This window comes from Nyctibius grandis, chromosome 6 (genome assembly GCF_013368605.1).
Source record: "Nyctibius grandis isolate bNycGra1 chromosome 6, bNycGra1.pri, whole genome shotgun sequence".
In the NCBI taxonomy this organism is placed as follows: domain Eukaryota; kingdom Metazoa; phylum Chordata; class Aves; order Nyctibiiformes; family Nyctibiidae; genus Nyctibius; species Nyctibius grandis.
Window position 1 is genome coordinate 16,907,915 of NC_090663.1, and position 20,393 is coordinate 16,928,307.

The window sequence follows — 20,393 nt, forward strand, 5'->3', positions numbered from 1 at the left end:
TTACCAAAGAGGCAACCAGCCATCTCTTGCAGAGGAGAGGCTGGCATTCATTGCCTAGGAGGGCTTTTTTTTTCCCTACTTCAATATTTCTTTCCTATTTTTAAACATGTGTCCGTTATTACAAAGACACTAATAATGAAATATACTTAATTAAATAAAACAAATGCACACATCACAATGAATCAACTTCTCCCCATCTTTTATTACATATATTCCAATGGCTTTTCTCCCTCTTCCTCTCCAAAATTACGCTATTTATCTGTACGGAGCAGATACCTTAATCTTTTGGGGAAAAAAAGCAGAGAATAATTTCAATTTCCATGCATTTATGAAAAGACATTCTTAAATAGGCCAGAGCAAGAGATATTGCATCTATAAATAAATTATTGCGAGGCGGGCGGTGGGATGGGGTTACACATCGCCATTGTGCGGGGAGGCTGCAAAGCCTGACCCGGGAGTGCAGCTGTTGTCTTTGTGCCGGGCACTCTGCCTCTGCCATTGTTCCCCCGATCACAACAGGCACGTCGGGGCCGCGGGGAGGGCAGGCGGGGCTGAAAGGATGGCTGTGCATTGATAACGCCTGGCACCATCACCGAGGGCAATGGCAGGCTCCTCAGCTGCGGCGCTATCGGGGTGCGGGTCTTTCGAGTCACCCCCCCCCCCTCGCCTTCCCCTCCCTGAATCAGCAATTTTGGGAGATGTGAATGTGTTCAGCTCCTGCGTGTGCCAGCTGGGTCTTACCCAGACACACGAGATTGTGTCAACAGATGGTGTAAAAGGGGACAAAAAGGACAGTATTTCCAAACTGCATATGTAATATCAAACAAGTGTGGAGGTAAGAAGGTGGTGATGAATAAGGAACGCCGTGCTGCGGAGACGGGCGTCTGCACAGCTGGCAGCAGAGCGGCAGGAGGGGACCTCATCGCTGTTACGCCCTGCTCAACAAGAGGGGAGAAATGGCCACGACATCCCTGCTGCACCCATAGTCCCCAGTAACGCGAGGTGAGCAGGGAGGGCTCTGCTGCCGGACAGCCCTGCCCGGAGGAGCGGCGGAGGTGGCATCCCTGCTGCCCCATCACCACCCGCATGGCTGCCTCCTTTCCAGCGACACCTCCCAAAGATGCTTGGCCTCTCAGCACTCTAAAAGGGTGCCATGCTCACCCTGCTTCTTCAGCTGGGGTGGGGGGAGGCCAGGAGGACAGCGCACCAGCAGCGGTGCTGTTCCCAGCGCCTGGTACCTGCCCGGCCGGGGCAGAGGGGAGAAACACCCCAGGACAGCAAAACCCGAAGTGACTGTACTAATCTAGGGCCGTGCTGTCATCGCAGGGGCACCGGGGACGTCTGAGCTGGGGTTACTGAGCGCCAGCACGAAAGGCATTCGTGTCATGTGAGGTGCTGTGGGGCCCGTACCTTGCTATAACAACGTGACTGATGCCTGTTTCCTTCTGTGGACCAGCCAGCACCCAGGACGGCTGTCACTCATGCCGTGCCAACAGGCCAGGCCATCTGACCTTTAGGGCTGCATCGCACACATGGTACGAGGAGCCTGGCCTCGGCAGAGGGATGCGCCTGCCTCGCGCCCTGCAGGAGGAGCCTGCCCGGCATGCAAAACCCAACAGGACCATTCACCCCCAGAAGGTGACAAAGCAGCCGTGCTCTGCTCCAGCTGAGGAGTCCACCATGGCCAAACTGCCCGCACGTTTGTACCCCAAGATATGCACCCCAATTCATAAATAGCGGGGGGGAAAAAAGCCATACTGTGCTTTCCCTGACACAACAGCTCACGATCACTTTGGTGACCTTTCTCTTCCTAAAAGCCAGAGGAAATGCTCCCATTTCTCAGCAGACCGCTGTCCAGTCTTTCCAAGCTCCTTCTCGACTGCTGAAAAGAAGTATTCATCTTAAACCTATTTTAACTTAATTTTTACATCTCTGTCTGGTTTCTCCATTTATTTTCAATTAGTGTGCTCTCGCTATCTGATGGGGATAGGATCACACATCAGGCTCACTGATTAGCACTGAGTGCTAACAGAGACCAGGAGTAAGGGATTTCTGATGTGAAAGCCACGGCCACCCTCTGCAAGTGGGGATGGAAAATAAGATGTCCATTACTGTGGGACTGGGACTGACTCACTTGATGCTGCTTTGATGGCTTCAGTTGCTGTCAGACAGTGCATGGATACTTTGTAAACTTGTTTCCACATTGTTCTGTTGTAAGTATCTAACTTGTATATTCCTAAATTCTTTCTTTGGCTTATCCCAAAGTTATAGAGTGTGGCTACAGTATATGCATTGTGTACAAATCCACCTTATAGATATTCATACATTTTACTTGCAATCTGGTCCACATCTGTTATACGTAAAAGATGAGCTTCCTGCTCTCATCGCTTTCAAATTATTCTCCCCAGAACTGTGTTAGCCAAATCTGAATATTGCTATTTCCCCGTCTTCCGTGATCTGTCAGCTGCATTCAACACAATTAACTCGCTTCATCTCGCAATCTTGCCCTCACTTACCTGGCTTGGTCATTTTCTCCTTCCTCTCCCCTAACTGGGTCAGTCAGAGCATCTTCCTGATTCCTCCTCCAGTTCCCCATGGAGGTGCCAGCAGGTCCTCACCATGGCCCCATTCTCTTTTCCCAGATTCATGATACCAGCCTCAACCACAGGCACCCATATTTCAATCTTTCTCCCAAGAGCCTCTTGTTTAACATCTCTCTGTAATTCAGGAAAGTAATTGAGTTTAAGTTATTGGAGAGCCCACCTTAATCCTCTCCTCTTCTGATGTGGCTACAAAAGATGTAAGAAGATACTAATGTACGGAGGCTAGTGCCCAACACGCTGACCAATACTGTCTCAGTTTTAACCTGTATTCTCTCCCTTACACATCTCTCTCCTGTCTGACATGTGAAGGTCTCTGTACATCACAGCCGGGGCCTCTGTCCCCCATTGTCTTAATTATGGACTCGATGTGCTGCAGCTATATAAATCATGGAAATTTAATCAGGCTTATTGCATCCCTCATCTGCCAGCACAGCCTGAAATGAAAGCTGCAGTGAAATAAAGGCTATCTATCTCAAATGAGAGGGAGCAGCAATGCTACATTATGCTCTTGAGCATTTTCTCCAGATAAAGCATCTCTGGGGGACTTCTTTCCTCACACTCACCCGGGTGCAATCCCCAACTCAGGCTAAGTCACTTATTTAAAAGTTATGTTCAGCATGTAAGTCGCAGGACCCAGGCCGACAGGCTGCAGGTGGTTTGTTTGCACACAAGATGGGAAGGGAGGAAAGGTCGTGAAACGGTCCTGGGGATGTTCACGGTGTCTTTCAGAGGCAACCAAACTCCGGAGCAAGAACAGGGGACAGGTGGGTGCAGGCTGGTTCACGGAGCAACCGGGCTGAGTTTCCTCCCTACCCCACTCCCCATGCCTGTTCCTTTCCAGGCTGCCGTGATCCCTGGTTCCTTACCAGTCCCACCACAGTGCCCCACCACCTGGTCCTTGCTGGTGGCACAAAGAGCGGAGGAGTGAGGCTCTCCGTGTTTAAACCAACCTCGATAAAAGCCCAGCCATGAAAGAGCAAGCTGCCATCTCCACAGCCAGCTCTACCAGTTAGGGCACAGTAAATACTACCACTGGAGTAAGCATTTAAGCAGCCATGTGGGGCAACTTGTCAGGTAATTTCCATTTGCTTAATCAGATCCCGCAATAGGCGTTAAATAGTGACGTTTCCTTACAGTGCTGAGAACCTGACTTATCCACAGACTATTTCCTAGGAGGAAATTGAGGCTGAAAAAGCGAATCCTCTAAGCGTGGGGTACAGCTATAGAAAAGCCAAATACATATCCAAATTGGGATGGAAAAAATCTCATCTTGATATGAGAATTCGGGTGAAGTGCAATAGCATTTGTTGTCTAAAGGACACGGCACACAAGTTTTTCATCACTGTGCATTGCCAGAGCCTGCATGATTAGCACCTATTGGAAACAATTAGTTTAATCACAGTAATATCCTCCAGGTCTGGATGGGTTTGTAAGACAAGCCCCAAAACCTTGTCTCTACTGGGAAAATTATCCATTACTGACAATGGCTACACCCTAACAGATGCAGATGAATAAGTAAACACATTAAGCTGCTGAGGTAGACCAGGACAAACAGCACTCAGCACTGCTTAGTAACCACTCTGTGTTACTCATCTGCCAATGTGTTGGCTGCTATTTAACTTGTTATGTCCTGATTGACACTTGGAGCTAAACAGCGTTCAGCCTTTGTTCCTTTTGCGAGCAAGGTATGAAGTCGGAGTATCTGTGGTTTTCAAAATAGCATTTAAAAACAAAGATGAAAGAGTTATTACAACACAGCAGACTATAAAATCAATGATGGAAAAATTATTTTAACTTCAAAACTCTCCTATGAGCGTTGCTGTATGGGATGAAATATAACACAGATTATAGCCAGTATTAATCAGTAAAGATGAAAGCAGATATTGTGCAAAAATTGGGGGGGGAGCAGAATTAAGTACTAAGTCAGACCAGCAGAACTGTCAAATGTGTTAGACTATATTCACAAGCACTCATGTGTGACATGTAGGCACAAAACATAAACATTTGTTTGGTTTGTGTAATATTGGTTTTTAGAGTAAAAGAGGTTTTTTTTTAGGAGGAGAGCTTTTATCTACATGCTGGAATTTTAAATGTCTTGTATCCTGCAAGGACTGTTTGAAGCAGTTCCAGAAGAACTGCTTCTCATTAGCAAGTGCTGACTCAACAGTCTGTAGAAATGTATTGAGTTCATCAAAAAATATAAAGAAAATTATTTGGTTTTACTTCTAAAAGGTTAAATAATTTCATTTGGACTTCATTGCTTCAAACACTATATACTATAAAAGTTAATGTTTCAAATATGTTATCACTTGAAAATCAGAATAATAAAGCCAAAACAAGCTGGTTTGATTTCAGTGAAGTCTTTGATAACAGTTCTTTTGATTACTTCACGTAAAGCAATTCCCAAATGTAATTTCTCAGTGAATTTTGAAATTTCAGGATTTTGTTTAAATTTGAGAAAAAACAAAAGTTAAGTGTTGGCATTTCTTAAGGAACATAAATGTTGAACTTGGGCAAATGCTGATATAATTGTGCCCAGCAGCCCAGGGGTTTACTTGAAGTGAACAACTGCCTGTGTAGTTATATGTGGTGTAAGTTTGGATGTATGTGATAAAATTTGGGACCTGAGCCAGGGCAGGGCTGTCAGAATCACGGGTATTGTTTTTCTGCAAAATAAGCGAGTCTACACTTACACTTTTTCCCACTCAGGTCAGTTGTGTAAATGGGGCTAAAAAGACACTCTGGTTACACCTATGCTGATAAATAGCAGGCTCAGGCACATTCACTGGCCTTGAGGTTCTGGAGTATGGCTACGTCCCTGCTCTTGGCCTTTCTCACTCATCAAAAGAGAATGGTGTGAGAAACAGGCATCCATCTATATCAGCTTGATCAGCTGGCAAGTAAAAGACATGATTTGTTTACATTTCATATCAAGCCACAATGGTGTAGACATTACTCTTGATGCACTTTTTGAAAGCCCCTGATTATCAAGTTAAGAGCAGGGGGCTAAAATCATGTCCATTCACCACAGGCTACAAGCGAGATTGAAGCCAGCAGTTATCTCTCTCAGAGAGGTTTGCTCACGTCATTTTCTTGCCCATGCCCTCGGTTTGTTTTCTGTTCAGCCAGCCTGCAGCAATAGCCCTGAGAAGCATAGATTCTTCCTTTCATCCCTTGTTCATCCTCAGTTCTTTAGATTTAGTTCATATCAAGCATCAGCATCTGAATGGATAAGCTTATCCTACAGTCACAAACTCTTCAAACTCAAGAAGCATCATCTGCTCTCAGTAAAACTACCTAACCAGCCTAGCTCCTCCACTGACAAATCCTTCCAGTGCTGCTACGTATCGTAGGAATGGTCATACTCAGACCAAAGGTCTAGCTGGCCCAGGAGCCTGCCTCCAACAGTACTCAACAGCAGATGCCTAGGAAAGAGTATGAAAACACACAGCAATGGTTTTCCCAGAAGATGGGTTTGGGATCTCCTGTGCCAGAAGTAATGTCCTTGTATTTAGTTTTCCACAGTGGGATCTTCTTCCACGGGTTTTTTGGTGTTGTTTCTTAGCCTGTGCTAAATCTCAGCATTCATAACATGCACCAACAAGTTCCACACCTAAATACACACTGCATAAGGGAAAACATAAGTTAGTTTTGAATTGCTCACATGCTGGGCTCGTATATACCTAGACATTGTTGGAAAGAGGTAAGGAAAAATCAGTCTCTATTCTTTTTCCTCAAAACTTACGAGTCTTACAAGTCACTCTTTGTGTGAAGGCATTTCCATACTTCTTACTTCCTTTCTCTGAACTTTCTCCAGTTCTCCACTACCCTTTTTAAGAAGAGGGGACACGAACTCTGTCGGGATTTATGCAGTCTCTTTTGTTCTCTATTTCCTTCCTAACATTCAATTTACATTTTTATTGCTACTGAGCATTAAACTGATGCTTTCATAAGAACTATTCATTATAATTCCAAGATCTCATTCCTAAGTGGTAACGTTCAATTCAGAGCCCATCACTCTACATGGAGAGTTAAGATTGCTTTTTTCCAGGTTATCACTTATATTTATCTACATTGAACTGGTGATATCAAAATTTGCAACACAGTCAAGACTTCAAGTTCAGGAATAAAATAAATATTAAAAAATATCAAATTTTTTTAAATTTGTTTTATTAAGAAATACTCATTTGAATCTATTTCACTGAGAATTTCCCACCAATGACACCATGACAGTGTAGCATCAAGACACCTCTATGCATAATTTTTTACCACTTTCTTTTGAGCAGTATCACTCTTTCTCTTAATATTCTAATGAGTCATCATGCTATCTTAGAGCCCCAACTCCTAGAGACAAGGGAATAGAAGAAAGTCCCACCTTTCATTACCAAAAATCAAGTACATTTCAAGACATCATGGGTGTAAAAGTTAAAGCTTAAAAATGTGATACAATTGCATGGTCAAGAAGAACAGTAAACAGATGAAAAAGACTGAACTTTTACCATTTTTACATCCATTTTAAGCCTATTTCATGCTTTTTGAAGCATAGTTTTTAACTGGGTAACAGAATTATGGTGGTGAACATGCGACATGTATATACTTACAGTCTAACAAATTTATTTAGAATGGCGATGTGTGATATGTTACTGAAATAGCCTAGAGTTAATTGGGTTTTTCTTTTTTTTTTTTTTTTTTTACAAAATCTGGAAATGCTGTCAAATGAATCACATCATCAAGATCATACCAGTTCTTGAGAACATCTTGGTGAGAAAAGATTTAATACGTTCAGGAAAACACCAAACAGACCACAAAGATTTAATAGCAAGTAGCGTGGTGGTGAAGACTCTGATGTCGGAGACTCCTATTTAAGACCTGATGGTGATATTATCTCATTATTCAAATGAGTGTTCTGCCCCACAGGCTCTCAATTAGTCTAGGAAGCATTTCTTACAATCTGTCTTCATGGAGCTGTTCCACCATCAGACACCGAGATCCTGATCTGAAGCACTCCGAGTTAGAAAAACAAATCATGAAAAATACAAGAATTAGGGGGAAAAAAACCCACTGTAAATAAAAAGTTTATGGCTTGTATCTACAGCTATAGACTTTGCCTCTGTGACTCCTTTGTTTTCTTTTGTGTTTTTTGTTTTTAATATAGTCAGATGTGTGAGCAAATACATACAGATCAGGAATGTATATATTATGGTTTATAGATGCTGTTAGGAATTATTTACCATCCAAAACATACATAGTTTTAACAATTTTGAGGGCAAGTTCTACTCTTATCTAAGTATGCATAACTAACCAGAAAAGAAGCCCAAAAAGAATTGGTGGTTGTTTTAGAAAACTTGATTTTTTAACTTAAATTCTTTGGAAGTACCAATTTTATTAAAGAGCATTCAAAAAAATCAATACTTTAAAGTCATCTTGAGAATAAATAGCTCCTCTTCTACGTCCTCATAAGCTGTAAGCATTATAAGATAGTATATATGCACACACCCAGTGTTCACGAAATCTGTTATTTCCATATTTTCCCTGGCACAATACAATCTAGTTTTAAATCACGACAAAGGGGAGGTTTTTTAGATGATCATTACATTACGTGGCATACAATAAATGTAAATCATCTTATTTCCATCCAACATTCACATATTACATCATAAGCACTGGATAGGATCTCATCCAGTGCAAACACAAGAATTCGTGTTTCAGGTCTTTTATTTCTAGTAAAAGCCAGATTACCTCTTACCATGCTGTACTCCTCATTTTCATTTTATAAAAGCAACCCTTCTTTAATCTCTCTGTCAATTTAATTGTGAAGTGTGAATTGTCACATTTCTAGTACATGTTATAGTTCTTGCCCTGACAGCGTTATGATTTGCAGATTTAATAGTACGTCACTGGAGAGGTTGGCATGAAGACCAGTAAACCTCAGCAAAGCATTCACTCCTTGCTCTGCGACCCAGTGGTGGGTAATAACTGATCTTGATAACCAGACGAATTAGCAAAGGCAAACACCTCCCACCTTTTTCACGCAGTGGGATCTGCCTGCTAGACACCTGTCTGTCACCTGAAAGAGGAGACCCATGGCTTGCTGCATTGGGGTAAGGAATAAGGATGACACTCCTGTCCATATTGTCAGGCCAAGAGCTTATTCTGGTAAGACTCTTTGCAGGGGAACAATCTATCCTAACTGCCCCACCCCAAGAGTCCTGTCCTCTTCTGTTCAAACACCAACATGTGGAGATACGTTAAATGGTTTCTGCAACTACCTTGTTTGCCAGAAATGTCTTTAGCAAGTCAACCTGCAACTCGCTGTTGTAATATTTTCAGTAACTGTTTTTTTTCTGGGAGTTTATTTAGATTGGTTTAGTGGGTAAATGTGAGAAACTTCTTGACTTTAATTTGCCCCAGCCACGTTTTTTGTTCTTAGGTGGCTCCTGGGCCACCCAGCTAAATGCTGTTCCTGTGGTGGACTCATAAAGAACCATCACCACTCAGGCACATATAACATGCATTATTTATACAACTCTTCTCTGATTAGTCAGTGCCTTCTGTTCTCCTGTATCACTTTGGCCATTCTCCAAATTACAACACCATCACTAGAGTATATTAAAACTCATACAAAGTTCTCAGCCATTTCCTCTCAGGTTGAGAGTTTGTTTTGAGATCGATTGAGGTTTTCAGATTTCCAGTGTTGGGCAGATGATAATTGAAACTGAAATGGCCCCACGGATTTTAGTTTTTGCACTTTCTGACCCTTCCAAAAGCCACCAAGTACACCAAGTACCAAAACTTGAGAAACAGGGAAGCTGGATAAGAAGACAGCCTCAAATATTCATTTCCACTTTGGATTTTGATGTTTTATATTTTGCCTGAATCACTTCAGTGTGTACACATTACAGATGATCAACAGGTAAATAAAGCCCTAACTTTATTTGTAAGTCCCAGCCTTGTACTGAAGGTGCAAAAGCATCACTAGCAAGAAAGCTGGGATGATAATGCCTCAGGTAGGGATATAATATCCTATACCTCTGTAGATGTGAAAAGGATTCTGGCTATAACATCATCAATATGCGGCAGTAAATATGAACAGCACTGCTAGCTGGTGAGATGGGTGGGAAGGGTCACCAAGAGACTACCATTGCCTATTCCTTGCATTTCAAGAATCCTAAGGACTGTCACAGCAGCACATGCTGTGGCAGAAAGAAAAGGTTCTGCTGAAAGTGTATAACCAGTTCCTACAAAATCAATGTTCACCTTCAGAGTTTGGAGAGAGTCTTCACAGAGCCACACAGCTCCGGGACCTAGCTGATACCAGCCCTAGTCTGTTCAAAAAGCAAGCTAGAACACTCTTCCCTTCCTTCAGAAGATACTGACCTTATTTGTGGAGTTAAACTTTGCGCTGCTGTGAAATGAAAGTTTACTGGATTACTTGTTAGCTTGGAGGGACCGTCCATATGGCTGTTGGAGGTTGTCACGAGCTAATTCCTCACGTGGCTGTGGGAAGGTTTGACACAAGATAGGAAACAATTTGTAAAGTATTTTGACTGAGATTCAGTTTGTAAGTGTGTCATGTTCTGCACGACACTATATAGAATAGGCAGAAAAGTACAGTACATTTTCCCCTTATACATGCAAGTGTACAATCAAGGAATGACAAAAACTACCTTTGCCTTTTGGGATGAAGTAAGAAAATTAATCATTTACTTCCCATGAGACAGTGTTACAGAGTTGAAGGGCACAGAATTATTAAATGTGTTAGGCAATAATTACAAACTAAAAATAATGTTCTAGAATATGCATCCAGACATGACTTTCTGTTTTAAAACTTACCTTGGTGCAAGTTACATCTAACTAATACCAAGATCTTTAAAACTATGCATAATAAATAGAGCACTTAGGTTTTATCTATTTGGATTTATACACAACCCAAGTGTAGCAATCTGGTGCTCTCAGCACCTATGCCATAAAAATACAGTTCTTGGAACAAGATGCCCACAATTTATTGTTTCCATATCGCATGGCAAAGTTTATACTAATGAAACAAAACCACACCATTTTCAGATGGAGTACACATCACAGCTCATCTCCTAAAACTCATTATAATAACAGACAACAATCTAACTTTGTCCTGGCAATCAACTAACTCAAATTATTTCAGGCTGGCAAAGGAAATGAAAGCTTCAAAACTGTGGCGCTTCTACTTCTCAGATTAAAAGACCTGTGGTAGGACATACTTTATATAGGGAGGGAAAAGCAGCTTCTGCAGTCTGCTGTCAGCAGGCTGGGGCTATAGAGGTCAAACCAACTGGTAGTCAATACCAAAACATAGAGCCAGCTTCCACAAAACAGCAGCGGGGTGGGAGGCAGCACCTTGAGTAGCAGTGAGGTCAAAAGCAATCCTGCCACAAGCACCACGATGCCTGGGGCTTGCCCTCGCTGTTCAGCCACATCAGTTGTACTCAGGGTGGGGAGGGAAGGAGGGCTGCATCTGTGCGATGAAATCACTGCAGCGTGTGTTTCCTTCCCTGATTTTGACCCCATTTGCACCTGGATAAGAAGACAGCCAAGTTGCAACGTCATAGCACATATGTATCACCCAAAAGGAAAAAAAAAATTGTCCAAAACTAATTCTGAAAATAATTCAGCAAGAACACAAAGGCCATGTAGAAGCAGCTTAATGGCACACGTTTGAGTTTTTTAAGGCTTCGTTTAGAGTTTACAATTTTGGCCCTATTAAAATAGAACGCACTGTTACTTTTTTCCAGTCAATGCAATTTCTACTTGAGATGAAGCACAAGCAAACAGCAAGTCTACGGCGGAGCAATTTGCCAGCTCAGTCCATGCTCCAGGAGCATTCCTGCATTCCTCAGAGCTAGGAAGCTCTTGCACAGCAACATCCATGGGCAAGGCTCTCTCCCAACTCTGGTGGTACCCGAGACTCCCTGCCAGGCCAACAGACGATGACCGACCGTGGTTATTCATGTCAGCGCTCACCTGGACCCCAGCTACAGGACGTACCCTGTGCAAGAGACTTTGCAGCCCCTCGGCGAGCTGGTGAGCCAGGGGCACAGCAGATCGCTTCCTCTGCAAGAGAAGCTGTCGCAAGCACAACCGACTGGTCTTTGGATTTCTACCCCAGCTCCCTACAGAATGATGAATGCACCAAGTCTCGCTCTGTAAGGCATTTCGTGGCCTGGGACCAAGACTGATAAATTTCCAGAGAAAAGACCATGGTCAACAGTCACACAATGAAGGCTACACAGTGAAATTAAAACTCAATGTGGGGAGAAGAGCTTTAGGGCTTTCCTGAGGACCAGTCCTGAAGATCTAATAAAAATCAGAAAAGTGCTTGACCTCCTTTTATCCCAAATGCAAAGCATATTTCTTCATTTAAATATACATTTGCATATCACAATATACGTTACTGGAAAAAAATCATCAAAACAAACCCAAGTTATTCTAATATGCACTTTTCTTCCTCTATCGAGTGGATTAAATAAAAAAAGAAGACAGATGAGTAGTCCTGCTTTGCTTATTACCCTCACAATAAGGTTTTCAGATACTGTGGTGGTAAACCTCTTTCGAATAGCAAGCATTTGCTTGATTCTATTATTCTACAATTTCTGTGGGAGATTTCTTGTCACCTTGGAAATTATACACTTGGTTCTAGGAAGAAAAATTAGCTTTACTCAGAGGTCTAAGTAATTCGGATATATGGCATGCAGCATCTAAAACTGAAGTCTAATATCAACAAACTCAGAAGTAGATTTTATGACTGTTAAATATACATGTCGCAAAAGATTAGATTTACTGTTTTGCTCATATTGTCTTAGTCATTTATAACATTTGGGCATTGAGCAACATAAACTTATTTTATGGTTCTTTCATCCTTTCTCAAACGGATTCCAGGCTTCTAGATAGGCAAATTCAACACAAGGTTTTCTGGGATATAGGCACTGCACACACAAAGGTATTATTTCCGATGGATAACACTCTTTTAAGGTCTTTTCATGATCCAATAATTTATGAATTACACAGCAGAGTAGGGATTGTGAAGGGCTTAATTTCAGTTATATGTTGATCTTTTTCCCTTGAAGCAGCTTTTATCCAAAAAGGAAGTAGGACTAAAAATAACATGTTCTCTTAGATTGACATGATACAGAGACATGGTGGGATAGCTCTCATGACTGGAATGCTGTCATCGATGGCTACGTACTTTTTAGGAAGGACAGGTCAGCAAGACGAGGAGGTGGAGTTGCCCTCTATGTGAGAGAGCAACTGGAATGTATCAAGCTGAGCCTAGGGAAGGATGAAGAATGAGTCGAGAGCCTATGGGTAAGAATTAAGGGGCAGGCTAACACAGGTGACACTGTTGTGGGGGTTTACTACAGGCCACCTGAGCAGGAAGAGGAAGTAGATGAGGCCTTCTACAGACAGCTGGAAGTAGCCTCACGATCGCAGGCTCTGGTTCTCGTGGGAGACTTCAATCACCCCGATATCTGCTGGAAAGACAACATAGCTAGGCACCCACAGTCCAGGAGGTTCCTACAGAGCGTTGACGATAACTTTTTGACACAGGTGGTGGAGGAGCCAACGCGGAGAGGTGCTCTGCTAGACCTTGTGTTAACAAATAACGAAGGTCTGGTTAGAGATGTGAAAGTTGGGGGTAGCCTGGGTTGTAGCGACCACGAGATGGTGGAGTTCAGGATTCTGCGTGAAGGAAGCAGGGCAATAAGTAGGACCACAACCCTGGACTTCAGGAGAGCTGACTTTGGCCTCTTCAAGGACCTTCTTGGGGGTATCCCATGGGTTAGGGCTCTAGAGGGCAGGGGGGTCCATGAGAGCTGGTCAATATTCAAACATCACTTCCTCCAAGCTCAAAATCGGTGCATCCCTATGAGTAAGAAATCAAGCAAAGGGGGCAGGAGACCTGCATGGATGAGCAAAGAGCTTCTGACAAAACTGAAATGGAAGAAGGAAGTCTATGGAATGTGGAAAAAGGGACAGGCTACTTGGGAGGAATACAGGAAGGTTATCAGAGTATGTAGGGAGGCGACAAGGAAGGCCAAGGCCCGCTTGGAATTTAATCTGGCAAGGGACATAAAAGACAACAAGAAGGGCTTCTTCAAGTACATCAGCAGCAAAAGGAAGACTAGGGAAAATGTGGGCCCGCTGCTGAATGAGGAGGGTGCCCTGGTGATGGAGGATGCAGAGAAGGTGGAGTTACTGAATGCCTTCTTTGCCACAGTCTTTACTACTAAGGCCAGCCCTCAAGAATCCCAGACCCTGGAGGTACAAGAGGAAGTCTGGAGAAAGGAAGACTTTCCCTTGGTTGAGGAGGAACAAGTTAGAGATCATTTAGACAAACTGGACACCCACAAATCTATGGGCCCCGACGGGATATACCCACGAGTGTTGAGGGAACTGGCAGATGTTATTGCCCAGCCACTCTCTATCATCTTTGAAAGGTCATGGAGAACAGGAGAGGTGCCTGAGGACTGGAGGAAGGCCAGTGTCACTCCAGTCTTTAAAAAGGGTACGAAGGAGGACCCAGGCCACTACGAGCCAGTCAGCCTCACCTCCATCCCTGGAAAGGTGATGGAGCAGCTCATTCTGGATGCCATCTGTAAGCATGTGGAGAAGGTCATCAGAAGTAGTCAACATGGATTCACCAAGGGGAAATCATGCTTGACCAATCTGATGGCCTTCTATGACAACATGACTGGCTGGGTTGATGAGGGGAAAGCAGTGGATGTTCTCTACCTTGTCTTCAGCAAGGCTTTTGACACTGTCTCCCATAACATCCTCATAGGAAAGCTCAAGAAGTGTGGCTTAGATGAGTGCACAGTGAGGTGGATCGAGAACTGACTGAACGACAGAGCCCAGAGGGTCGTGATCAGCGGTGCTCAGTCTAGTTGGAGGCCTGTGGCTAGTGGTGTTCCCCAGGGCGCAGTACTGGGCCCGCTCCTGTTTAACGTATTCATCAACGACCTGGATGAAGGAACAGAGTGTACACTCAGCAAATTTGCTGATGACACAAAACTGGGAGGGGTAGCCGATACACCAGAAGGCTGTGCTGCCATTCAGCGAGACCTGGACAGGCTGGAGAACTGGGCAGAGAGGAACCTCATGAAGTTCAACAAAGGCAAGTGTAGGATCCTGCACCTTGGGAGGAATAACCCCATGCACCGGTACAGGTTGGGGGCTGATCTACTGGAGAGCAGCTCTGCAGAGAAGGACCTGGGTGTTCTGGTGGACAACAAGTTCACCATGAGCCAGCAATGTGCCCTTGTGGCCAGAAAGGCCAATGGTATCCTGGGGTGCATTAGGAAGAGTGTGGTCAACAGGTCAAGGGAGGTTATCCTCCCCCTCTACACGGCCCTGGTGAGGCCACATCTGGAGTACTGTGTGCAGTTCTGGGCCCCCCAGTTCAAAAAAAGTTAAGGAATTACTGGAGAGAGTCCAGCGAAGCGCTACAAAGATCATCAAAGGACTGGAGCACCTCTCTTATGAGGAGAGGCTGAGAGAGCTGGGTCTGTTCAGCTTGGAAAAGAGAAGACTGAGGGGATATCTTATCAACACTTACAAATACCTTAGGGGTGGGTGTCAAGAGAAGGGGACCAGACTCTTCTCAGTGGCGCCCAGTGACAGGAAAAGGGGCAATGGGCACAAGCTGAAACATGGGAAGTTCCATCTGAATATGAGGAGGAACTTCTTGAGGGTGGCAGAGCACTGGAACAGGCTGCCCAGGGAGGTTGTGGAGTCTCCTTCTTTGGAGATATTCAAAACCTGCCTGGACGCAACCCTGTGCAACATGCTCTAGGTGAACCTGCTTTGGCAGGGGGTTGGACTAGATGATCTCCAGAGGTCCCTTCCAACCCTTAACCATTCTGTGATTCTGTGATTCTGTGATTCTGTGACTCTGACAGGTCTTATAGAATTTAACTGGTTTATTCTTTACTTATCAAAAGGTGGGCATCTATAAATAGGAATATGCACAGAAAAAAAAGCAAAACAGCAAAGAATAATTCTTAGGCTTGCTTCATTCCCAGCACAGTTACAAAAAGCAATGCAGTTGTTGTGGAATAAAATTTACAGTAAGGAATGCATTATGCAAATAAATGCTGCACAAAGATTAAGATAAAAAACAACGCAGTAAAACTTTTTGACAATGTACTGGCAAACTGATTTCATGGGAGCCAGATTTCCAGCAAAGCATCCTACCTCCACCTTCTCAGTCCTAATTCAATTCAGGTAAACCAGAAGCAAGTTACTACTGACAGGTTATTTAGAGGTCAATGAGAAATTAATCTCAAGGTCCGTCTTACTCGAAAAGACTATTGGTGCTTTTGCTCATGGCTCAAAGAAGAGACCAAACAGCTATGAGCATAATTATGGAAGTATTCTTACCCCCTAAATGCTGCTCCCCCCAAGGACTGAAGTATAGGGAAATTTCCACTGCCATCATAAATCAGCTTTATAGCTAATACCTCTACGTTTAGAGGTGTTATTTATTTCTCTTTTCTCTCCTCTCTCCTTTTCTTATAGCAAGAAAAAAACTCAACAGCCCTCAAAACTGAAAGGGAGAATCTGCTAGTAAGCTAAAGAAGTGATGATAAAATTCTGACCTCAGGAGTTTTTGGATCCAAGCAGCAACTGTGAACATTGCTGCTAAACAGAATTTGGCTGGGTGCTTGAAGTACAATATTTCAAGAAATACAGATTAGCTGCAATCAAGAGATCTGTTTATTGCGGACAGGGTGTGGCAATATGTAAGAAACTCACAGTATCCTGAGAGGGAGTTTCTTAACTTCCTTCTCATTACATTCAATGGTTTCTGTTTCACAATGAAGTGTGAAAAAATGCTGACAATATTTACATTCAAATTTCTCTTACAAATTATGCTGGTCTTCAGTATCAGCTAAGATGAAGCTAACATAAACTTTAATATGACCACAATCTTTCTTAATTCTGAGAGAGCAGAAGCCTCTTTTTCTTCTGCTCGTTACCCCAGAGGCATTACCTGATGATGCGTAGTCAGATCTGGGTTTCTTGAAGTTCCCACAACATTTCCAGGCATTACAATTGATGGTAATGTTCTTGCATAAGCATAATTGTCATCAAGAGATGAGATATCCATTTAATATTTGTATAATAATTCTTTTATATCTTTTAATAAAACTTATCAAACAAAGAGCGAGGTTTTGTTCAGAATCAAACCCAAACACAGCTGTCTGTTCCATAGCGTTGTGGTGTGGCTCTCCAAAGGGGCTTCTTTACCCGTCAGTAAATCTGTGACAGTTTGAGAAAAATAAAAAAGGAGATTCATTACGAAGGTGAAATTGTCTGCAGTCCAAAAAATCATGTAATTTTCTTGAAACAAGCACACACATGAAATTCTAGGGATAAATGGGGAAAAGCTCCCTAAGCACACATGAAAACATTTCAAATGGAAATTGTGGACTCTAAGCTACCTCTGAAAATATCCAGTCATCAGTATACAAATGAGCCAAATACAGTCACTAAAGGTCTTATTTTATCAGCATATAGGACAGATTCATTTCTTATAGACACATTTTCAGTCCCCAATCACCTATTTAAAACCAATCCAGTTAAATTATTTCAAAATTCTAATTTGGAGATCAGTCACAAGATCAACTTGCTACTACTTAATAACTTCCTAGTCTTCAGTTGAGCACAGTAACAAACTGTGCACATTCTTAGACTACAAGCAAACAGAAGGAGAAAAAAAATCTTTGAAACCTTTGTGAAATGGAGTTGTTTGATCTAATGATTTCTGCCTTGTGTTGGTGACGGGCTACTGGATTGCACACAGATTCATCTCCACTGACACGGGGTAACCCATTAAGCCACTGTAGCTCAGTTTCATGTCTGACTATATAGACAGAATTGAACTGATAGAGTTTGAGCAAAGTTTAACATTGTCAAGGCAGCTACGGTCTTCCTAAGGTAATAGATACTCTTCCAAAAGGGAGAACATATTGAGTATTTCTCTGCTCTAAGGCTTTATATACACATAAATGTTACACTGCCCATTTTAACAACAGCAAGATAGTTAAAATGGTACATCTGGTTTTCTGTATCACAGTTAGGCTGATATTAGCATAGTTGTACCAGCATAGTTACTTCTATAGAGAAGAAGGACTACTTCTTCATTATTAGGGATCTTCAGCCCTGTCTAATTATATCCATGTTTACAAGCTGTAGCAGTTGCCAAATAGTTGGACCAGCACAAAAAAAAACAGCCCTATTTGTTGATTAAGCAAGGTCATTTTGGAACAATCAGTGATAGTGTTCAGGTAGCATGTAATCTAGGTTTCTCAGCCATAGCCTGATACACTTACAAGCCTCTTTACGTGTAAGGAAGGTGAAGATGAGAAGCTGTTTCACTTGCAGACAGCAGGCAGAATCATGCTGTTACGAATGCAGAAAAAACATGCAGAAGGTAACAGAGAAAAGACAGCTAACAGACTTTGTCTGAACTCCAAAATGCACAAATGACTCACCTCCACAGAGCGCATCATGATGATATGAACTATCTCTACAAGAAAGTGCTGACTTAGCGCGGGAAACAAGAAATATCTCGCACTTCATTGCTGAAGTTCCTGTTGTTTCACGAATTGCATATTGACAGCTTAAGTTTTTGCCTGCACTGAAAGAGCCTGCGGGTTTTTGCTGTTCTGAAACAAAGTCTAAATAGTTATTTTGATTAAAGACCTAAAACAGTCAAAAACTTGTTGAAAATACAGGAAAAGCAGATTCACACTGCTTCTCTTTATTTCCAGAATAACATCCAGTGTTTGTGCTGTTCGAAGGCATGCGTCTGTGTTTGAAGACTGAAGACCTGCACACTGCGGGCATAACATGTAGGATGCAGTAGTCCATCACGTGTCATTGACTCTAGCACCAACACCAATTGCTTTTGAAATAATCCAATGAAACAGACATCGAGGAAATCAATATTTTTCATATTACCGCAATGTAGAGCCATTCAGGTAATGACCACCACCCCAGGACAGCAGTGACAGCTTCCTGTGCCATCAGACTTTGACCAGAAGCCTCATGTGCACTGCACATCATTTTGTGCTCTGAATTGCAGCAGATCAGGCTTATCAGCCCACTGCAGTCTCTGCTGACCTGGCAACTACTGGAAAGCAGTGTGGTTGAAGGACTGGCCCTTTTCCAGCTGGTAGGCCTTCCTCTTCTCTACAAGGAGCAGAGGAAAAGTTCAGACAGAGGGAACTACAGAAAATCCTGTAGGTGCTTTGAGGAAAAGAGAAGAATCAGCTGGGGTTTCAGTCAAGCAAAGAGAAGGAGGTAGGGTGGTCATCAAAGAGTCCATAGACCGCACACGTGCTGACGCTAAGCCGCACTCAATGTCTCTCTGAAAAACTGCACTTTCCTTTCCCCTCCCAGGACATCTATTAGTGCATGATGTCTTCTTTAGTGAGGGAAGACCAGGAAAAACGACTCAGTCGTACCTACTGGCCCAAAGATATTCTGGCAGCAAGATAGTACAACAGGCAGCAGAAACAGCATCAGAGTCATGATAAGCAGGGGCCAACCTAGACTTGAGAAGGAGTGGTGTGAAGTTTAGGCCGGGGGTTGAAGAAGTAGGAGCACCTCTCTGAGCACCTACTGATGAGGAATTCCTTTGAAGTTCTTCACATCTCCAAAGAGGCCAGGAAGGAAATGTCCAATAGCAACTAAGACCCATAACAGATGAAAACACAGCTTCATTCGACTCACATTCAGGAACTGTCCTTCAATGGGATTTTATAGTTTAAATTTCAAATAGGGCACAACATGGGAGCTGGACATATCAGCCACTTAAAACGTTATCTTCATAACTTCTGTCAAATGGTGGAAAAGGGTAAGGCTAGGGGGGAGTAGGCTGTTCATCTACTCCAGGTGGATCATCTAAGCAGATAATTTAGTCTCTGTGATATCTATATCATGGCCTATTTATTTTAAATTCCAATAAAGTGCTAATTAGTGCTAATTACAGTAGCAGGGATAGTAATGTGGCCATTCACACAGAAAGAACTTGGCAGAGACCAAACTCCACTTACACGTAGGTCAGCAAAAGAAAAGAGCGCGCTGCGCTTTGTCACATCTCATTTGAGTTGCCTTCAAAACGCTGAGCTAGAGGCAAAAGATACCACGGTTCATTTCCAATTCCCCGTCTAATCCTCTCACCCTTAATTTATTTTAAAAGTTGAATCAGAAGTTCATAAAGCTCAGATATAAATTTTTAAATAAAAAAAATTAAGCACCTGCATGTAAGCTTTTTAGGAACTCATGGCTGGCCCAAGTTTCATTATGAACAGGGACTTTAGCAGTGCACTTTTCTGCAAATGCTACCACGATAAAATGTAACTTCCATTCCCTCGCTGTTGCTTCAGGGATGTGTCATTTACAGCAAATAAATAGAAGACTTCTATCACAAAGAAACCATGCTCCATCCAGGGTCAGTGAAAATCTGTACCTCACTCTGGAGTTTCTGGCAGCATAGTAATAACTTTTCTGCAGAAATTGTCACTAACTGCTAGAAGCCTTGGTACGAATAATGAAAGTACTCGTAGATATTCTTAGTATACAAATAATGTAATACCTGCAGAAGGAGAAACGTGACTAAATTTGGGCTTTTCAATTTACTGTTGGTTGATGAAATTGATGATATTAATATTTCTTTAAAGAAGTAAGTCAGCTTGGGAATACAGATTGATATAATGTTCTTGGATTTCCAGAAGTCAAAGTGTTTTG

The 20,393-nt window shown here is 42.7% G+C and overlaps 1 long non-coding RNA gene across 1 annotated transcript; it reads right to left on the reverse strand.

Annotated features, from left to right (window-relative positions):
* Positions 1 to 9,848: 9,848 nt before the first annotated feature.
* LOC137664996 (uncharacterized) lies at positions 9,849 to 20,130 on the reverse strand. The gene is made up of 4 exons (XR_011048426.1): positions 18,134 to 20,130; positions 16,630 to 16,898; positions 10,977 to 11,153; positions 9,849 to 10,100 (listed from the first exon to the last, which is right to left on the reverse strand). It is a non-coding gene; the product is annotated as an uncharacterized lncRNA (long non-coding RNA).
* Between the last annotated feature and the right edge of the window lie 263 nt (positions 20,131 to 20,393).